This window comes from Mycetomoellerius zeteki, unplaced genomic scaffold (assembly GCF_001594055.1).
Source record: "Mycetomoellerius zeteki isolate Tzet28-1 unplaced genomic scaffold, Tzet1.0 scaffold179, whole genome shotgun sequence".
NCBI lineage: Eukaryota > Metazoa > Arthropoda > Insecta > Hymenoptera > Formicidae > Mycetomoellerius > Mycetomoellerius zeteki.
Window position 1 is genome coordinate 1,003,442 of NW_017256747.1, and position 8,466 is coordinate 1,011,907.

General features: G+C 34.0%; 1 long non-coding RNA gene across 1 annotated transcript; it reads right to left on the minus strand.

Annotated features, from left to right (window-relative positions):
- Positions 1 to 469: 469 nt before the first annotated feature.
- Positions 470 to 7,533, minus strand: LOC108721661 (uncharacterized). The gene is made up of 3 exons (XR_001936578.1): positions 7,449 to 7,533; positions 5,394 to 5,524; positions 470 to 921 (listed from the first exon to the last, which is right to left on the minus strand). It is a non-coding gene; the product is annotated as an uncharacterized lncRNA (long non-coding RNA).
- Positions 7,534 to 8,466: the final 933 nt, after the last annotated feature.

Below are 8,466 nucleotides of genomic sequence, written 5' to 3' on the forward strand. Positions count from 1 at the left end.
ATGGGAATATTAATATGACATCATGATGATTGCTGATACGATTTATTCACATAAATTATTTGGATGTAGCTGTGCGATAGAAATTTTTTATCGTATCAATATATTTATGTTTTAAATTAATACTGAGAAAGAGTAAATTGCTACAATATATAATTAGATAATATTTTAAATGTAATATATATTTTAAATGTAATGTGTTTTTATTGTAATATTTTAAATGCTTTTTGCATTTTTAAGCATTTTTCTTGTAGAAAATAATTTGTCCTTTGCAAAAATATTGTGCTTTGTTCCTTAAATTTTAAAAATAAGGAGGTGCATTAATTGACAGAGTTTTAAAATGTATTTTTTTTAAATGTTCAACATTGAATACGTATGAACACTTCGAATATACATATATGTTTAATTACTTCATGATGTTTATTATTATTTTATCAGCTATAGATAGGCATGATTTTAATATTGGCAGAATTATAATATTGATATATCGTACGTGTTTACTTCTAATTGTGAGATCTGGACAAAAAATTGATTGCATTGAAGGCTCCCTCTCAGTCGGGGAAAAATCTTTAAACGTTACGCAAAACGGTTAATTTCAGCGAAGGTTATTTAGAATTAACATAAATCCTTCGTATAGAGCAATTCGAAGGCGTCGCCGATCGCGATCCGATAATGCGTACGGAGATTACGTTAATCTGCATCTCCACACGAGGTCGCGACATTCCTAGGTGAGCGTTAGAGGTCCAATCCAAGGCATCCAATCGATAGCCTTGATTTCAGTTGCATCCAATGATCGGTGACGGTACATCATTTTCAGAAAGAGGTGGCCCAACTGGCATCAGAGTAGGAGGACAGAAAGTGCTAGTAGTGGGAGAAGATCGTAGTGGATGGCGAATGCAATCGTCAGCCATCGCGCCTTCTTTTCTGCAAAAGAGAAGGGGCGATTAGAATAACAATATTATTACATTGCAAGAATGATATCAGCGATAGTAAAATAACGGATAGTCCCAAACAACATCTTTCAATTCACTGTCTATCCTAGTTTTTATTTTTTGTCAATAGTGTAAGTGGAATATTTTTCCAGTATTTTCTTATCTAATTTTGATGTGTCACTTGTTTATATAAAGTACTACATATTTTTCATCTTATTTTTATTTATAAAAATTTAGCCGTTTTTATCAGATTTATAGTCTAATGTATAGATATATAATATAATAATGTTAATGAATAAAATTGGCAATAGATCATAATTCGTTATAGTTACGCTAGGTTTTGTTATCAATTTATGTATTTTTAAATACTAAGAGGATGGTATTCATAGTCTGTTTTTATTTTAAGACCATTTTAAGTAATATTTTATAAGATGTTAATACATACGGTTCTCTGATTGGTTCATGACTTCTTAAGACTATATTTAAGACGGTCTTAAAATATAAGACCCGACTATGAACACTGCCCTAAGTTCCCAAAAAGTTTTAATTTTTAATTAATTTCTAAAATAAAAAAATTATTCATATTGATACTGAAGCAAATATTTTTAATGTATTTTTTATGATATCTATACATGAAAGAATGATTTGTCTTTGAATTTATATGTATATTTTGTATGAAAATTTATCAGAATTGTTGAAAAATATGCGATTAAATTAGTAGTCCAATTTATTGTACGTGGCGATGCTTATTACTTAGCAGAAAATTGAACGACAAAAATTATTTTATTACTTATACAGACTTTATTAAGAATCGAAAAAATTATGGCTAAAAATCTTGATTTGTAATCCGATATCGTGAGATAAAAAGTCATAAATTTAGAGAGGACCTGAAGTGATGATAGGACAGGTCAGGGCCGAAAAGGTTTAGCGGCAAAGGTGGCAAACGAGACTGAAGTCGCAGGAGCGTGGGTGCTGGCTGACATATCACGATCGTCGCCAGGTTGCTCCATATATATATGTATACATACATATATATGTATATAGATATATATGTCGGCGATTCTCGGCTAAAAGAACAAAAAGGGGCCGCCACTTGCATAGACCAATCGCGAGCGTGGTTGGCGCACGATTCGACCCCAGAAATTAGCATCGACCCTGCAAAGATCGCGTCCTCGATCTCAATCCTCCTATTTTCTTCCTTTATGTCCACCTTTTCCTTTTCGTTCTTCTTCGTCGCTAATTGATTCGTTAAGGCTACTCCTTAGTAAGCTGTTAAATATGCTATAGAGTAGGACTTCCCAACTTGTGTAGATCGCGACCCACTTTTTAAAATGGCAAACATTCGGAATCCATCTAGCTTTAGTAAATATAAGAAGGTGTACACGAAAAAAAAAAAGATTAGCTGCCACAGCTAAAAATTAGGTATGGCAGAAGCATTATATGGACACCTAACATCATATCTGCGAGGTCTAATTTCCATTAGCTGTGAGGCCTAAATATTATCACTGTAACAGACAAGCATTTTGCTATTATGTCGAGGTATTGATCATTGCAGCAAACGTTTTCTGTGTAACAGACAATTTACAGTTAGCAAGTACAGTTTCAGCAAACCATATTTAACTGTGGTAGAGACAATTTTCTTTTACACGGATATATCCGATAACTGTGACAACTAACTTATTGCTAAATAAATCGATCTGTAATAGACATGCATATTTTGCTATCATGTCCTTATATTAGCTACAGCAGCACATCCTTTGTATGTATTAACAAATTTATAGCTACAATAGCTAATGCAATTTCAGCTAATCAGAATTAACTGTAAACCAGAAACTTTTTTTTCCGTGTACGATATGTAAATTAATTATTTATACCACGTTATTTATACCTGCTTATACTATATACTGCTTTTATTTTCTAATTTTTTATTAAATATAATCTTATAATTATCTATTTTTCTGATCTATAGAGGTATGTCTGAGGAATGCTCTTGTTTCCTATTTCTGTTGATAGCTTCGACATCGACACAAGTTAATTTCAGATGCAACAAGTTTGATAATGGTAGTTTATATCGAAAGGTGTTGATCATTGTTGAGAATCCAACTTCATACATGTACAAAGTTAGGAAAAAATACGTGCGCACGCAAATTTGTATAGAAGTAACGAAGTGTAATTTAACATTCTAAATTTTTTTATGATTCATTAACAATTGACTCATTAACAAAGCTCGCAATCTATTAGTAATCGCGACCCCGATCCTTATTTTGAGAATTTGCTGTAAAACTATGTTTCTCAATTGTTATGATTTCGCGAGACGATTACATAAAACATAACTAGTAAATGTAATTTATTTACTAATTATTACTCTTTAAGTGTACAACTTTAATATACGATTTTAAATAATGTTGCGATATTATTAAGAAGTTGTGCTTTCTCAATGCTATAGTTATTTATTTGAATTTATAGTTAATTTAGTTAATTTAATTTATATCTCAGGCACTGTATTTGATTATCGTCATTTAAAATTAAAAATAAAAAAAAGATGTAAAGGGGATAAAACATAATTACATATCTTGTTCTGATCATAAACATATGGTTAATTAGCAAACTTCAATAAATTTCTAATGAATACCGTAACCAATCAGTTTTAAACACATGTTCAAGAGTATTTTTGACATTAATAATATCGACGCTAATGATATTAACGTCAAGAACGTTTTCTTAAACATGTGTGTAAAACCGATTGGATACGTCATTCATTAAAGACTTATTGAAGTTTGCTAATTAACCACGTGTTTAAACAACTTTATCAACGAGTTGTCTCGCACACGAAAAAGCCAGCTATAAATGAAATTGTCTGTAATGTAACATGAATAACAATTAGAACGGGATCTAATGGAATTTAGATCATTAGACACAAACGAGCGTTTACTTAATCGGAAATCTATTAAATTGGAATTTCATAATACCCTATAGTGTTCCACTCCTCTATCTATATATAGAGTATAGAGAAATGTCGGCTAATTACGTTATCGATAAGCTATGCAATTACTATGCAGTTATTCATTACTATGAATACTCATTGTCTGAATTAATCATTATATTGTATTATTTCAAAATTTCATTAAGTTTCTGAAAATTTTCTCATAAATTTTAAAATATTTTGAATCTTACTTTGTACTATGAATTAAATATAACATTTTTACTAATAAAAAAATAAAGTTATTGTAATTTACGTTTTTGTATGTCATAACATTATGTATTCTTTTGTTCTTTTATTTGTGTAAATTTTTATGATTTAAAGTTTATTACAATTTTTTTAATTAATTACGTATGAAGAAGTCCTATTATAAAAACAGCTGTCTTTATATCATTATTAAAAAGATTGATACAGTATAAGTGAGTATTTATAGAACTGTAGGAAACTCGGTTCGCGCGCACGTTTAAGGTAATGCCTGTAACAGGCATACAATGAGTGTGAGTATACACGCGAAAATATGCAGGACGGGCAGAAGGCACAACGTATACCACAATCGTGGTTACACGAAGAATCACACGAGGTTCTCTCGAATTTAAAGCAGATGCCAACAGTTAACCATTGCCATATATGTTATGCTAAGTTCTTGTATGCATTACTTTGTACATATTACTCTGAGTAATTATCTCTAATATGGAAAATAATATACGAGAATCTTTCTGATATACGTGGTTCTGACATATTGCACAAATACGCAAAAAATGGAAAAAGAAAGAAAATGATATGCTTGCAATAAAATAATATACATGGTGTACATTTTCAAAATATACACGCAGTATAATTCTTTTGGTATAATTATGTTTATATATATATGTATAAAAAAGTTATAATACTATTTTATATTAACTACTGATATGACTGTTAATAATTATTGATAGTTAATAATTTGAAATAAATATTAGCATAAAAACATGTATCATTAGGTATTATTAATCATTGGTGTATTGTATATTTTTGAATTATAGCAAATTTTGCTGTTATTATAATTTGATATAATAATTGAGCACAAACGTATATAGCACAACGTATATATATATATATATGTGTGTGTACACAATATATATACATTGATAAATGATAATACATTTATAATAACTTTTTTCATTTCGATCTACATAACGATACTAACCACGTATTAAATAAAGCTTGCCACAAATGTTTAACCGTAATATAATGTTGCCAAAGGCCATGTAAAATTTGTATTACTTGCATTGCAATGGATTCTCCGTATACGTTATCCGCTTTTAGATTCTTAAACGAAGATAAATTTGTTGCCCGAAGGTCTGATCTGGATTATGATGATGACCGTGATGGCGATGAGGATTGTGATCGTGACTGATGGAAAGTGCGTGCATCTGTCTCCCGAATGTACGCAATAACCAATGTACACATTGTTCGGATAATGCTGTTCGTAATAAAGAACTTACCGTTAAAGAAAAAGAACGTACATCGTGCACCTGACAAGCTTGCACATTGTTAACACGTTTCGTGCCGCGTGGGTCACCGGTAACCTACACTGGACTTTCCATTCAGATCGGGAGATGTTTGGCGTGTTTGGCTATATAAAGAGAAACAAATTTTCTTCCATTACAAACATCAAAAATTTTACATTCGTTGAAGTTAATCTGAAAAATGCGTGTATATTATAAATAATATATGAAAATGAAAAAAAGATATATAAAAAAAATATTAGGAATCGGTTAAGATTAAGAACTTGCTTGAAGCGACAATCTGTTACTTATAGGTAGCAAGCTGACATTGACATTTTGATGTTAAAATGAAGACAAAATAACGTCATTTTGTTACGTGAATATCACGTCCGTGATATTCAAATAATCGTCCAGGATGTGGAGTGTAGACAAACTTGTCTTCTTGATTAGCTTTAGTATACATATATATACAAGAATACGCGTGTAATATAATAAAATTCTTGACTGTATTTGAATTCTTAGATGGTTGTTTTGCAACCTTGTAGAATTTCGTTTTATCTCACTTTATCTTCTGTACATGCATAATTCAACAACTAGATAAAATACGCTCGCACGTTTTACCTAGGTTAGCGAAAGATTGAGTTGGCAGCTGGACAACGCGTTAATCGCGCCCGGCTCGTTTAAATTTCGCAAGTCCCGTTTTTCCCTGCATTGCCGAGTTATTACGCGCCGCGTTAAAGCTCCACGCCGGAACACAAATATAGAAATTGCAAAATATGAAGCCGGTTTAGAGTCGGCCTGTCGTTGATTCGTCGGGAGCGCGTTTGAATACGTCACGTTACAACGGGTTTTACTACCTGATTTTAAGCGAGATCTCTTTGTCATAGGCAGCCTTGCAAGGCTGATATCAAGCGGGTCTCGGCATATTTTAACCGACCGCAGAAAAATGTCTTCCCACTAGACCGCGAGGTAGAACCTGAGAATGTATGGCATTTGGAGGCACGTAAGTTTTAAGCGGGGCCGGCAATTCTATTTTTGCCCACGTCGAATGAAGCATTACCGCTTATCCACGCTCACGTGTGTCACTGTTATCGGGGGCTTGCTTAAATACCGTTTGCGCGAGAGTGTTATCCGGTTTCTGCTTTTATTATTTCATCAATGAGGCGTACGATAAAATATAGTCGCCACTTTGTAATAGAACGTTGCCGGAGATTTTCTCTTTGTGAGGCAACACCGTGATAAACAATCTTTGAGTTCTTTCAAACGACCTGCAGCGGCAGCCTATATGGAGCTCATGTTACCCTGGCATTATTATTAGACAGTTAAAGAAACTAACTGCTATTTACACCTCGGAGTAAAATATGTATTTTCCCGAGACAATTCGCAGTATCGTATATCTGCGAACTGCAGATACTCGTTAACGCTGCACTGACGTAGCGCGGCCTCAACGTCGCAGAGTTACAAAGGATTAATATCTTTACGAGTTTCGCGAGTGACCGAAATATTGATTTTGCCAACCGCATGATTCGCATCACGTCGCTTTACCGTGCCGCTGCGGAATCATAAAAATTCTCCGTGTTCTATATTTTCCCCTCAAGCAAGCGTCTCTACTTCAACAAGAACCTAACCACCGTCCAGATATAGTACGCGATGCACCATCCACAGTGTTGCATTCGCGACGATGAAATTATACGGCGGATTATCTGACCACGTGAGCGCGTGCATGGCTTTCTGCTCAGCGCGGTGTTTGAACTAGCGGCGAATACGCGCCGGTTTTTGATCTCACCGCGACGATTTGTACCTGCGATCCACGTGCGAGAAGAACGCGTACCATCTCGTCGCGAGAAGAGAAAGAGACGGAGGAAGGGAGCGAAATGGAGAACGATGTCTTCGCGGCTTCCCTTGCAGCAATGTTTCGCTGCCTCTTTTTACTCGCATTCGCGGTACACAAGGCGACGAGAGAAGTCGCGAGAAATCAGCAGCCGTCTCTCAGCCGTTGACAAATAGTCGGGAGAGTTCGGAGTTGTCTTTCCTACGTACATACATACTTACGTGCGTATGGACTTGTGTCGCGTTTCCTTGCACGTGTGTGCGCTCTCTCCTTTCTTCTCTCTCTCACTCACTCACTCACTCACTCGCTCACTTACTCACTTATTCCCTTATTTCGCGTGAACAATTTTTTTTCGCCCTCGTACGTTACAATGCGTGCATAATTGCCGGTGGGTGTCCCGCGTGTGAAGCGCAGCTGCGCGCATGTACATTTAGATGTCCGTCACGCGGGGACGTTCGTGCGTAGGCAGCCGATGCCACGGCACGAGATAACATCGGCCCCGAGGCCCGATGATCATATTTTTGGATCAGTTCTTATGATATTCGAGCGAAAGAGATAAATATGTAATTGTGCTTTAGCAATATCGTTCAATTTATTCGCATGTGAATCCGTAACGCTGTTCGCCTCCTTCTTTTCTTTATTAATCACACCTTATTATCTTAACTCTTTAAAGATCGACATTGTAGAACCATTTCAAGTTGCTTGTATTCAGCGATCGTTTCAAAAAGGTTAAAAAATTCATCTGCAATTATATGAGGGGCATATAATTTTATACACGTTATACAAATTATACGTCGTAATATATACTTTTGTACTGCTTTTACTTATAATTCGTCCAAGTACATTTACCTCCTGTTGAATTGCTATACTTACCAAATAGCTTCTATGTAAGCCGTAAGAAATATATAAAATTGTTTTGTTCTGTAACTAACTTTCTTTCTCTTTGATTATCACTGATCAAGATACATACGAGTGTTTCTTGATAATGTAGTATTGTACATTAAAATAAAATCGTGCATTTGATTATATTAATTTAGTTCATCTTTATTTCTTTTGATGAAGAACGCATATTTATAAATATTAACTCAGGAATCAAATATATTATATTTAATTTAAATACATATATTCTTTAACAAAAGAGATAAAGGCAACTAAATTAATTTAATTAAATACAAACTATTTTGTGTGTAAGAAAAGCAATCTATCCTCTTATTCGTTTATGTTGCAATCATGCTAGAA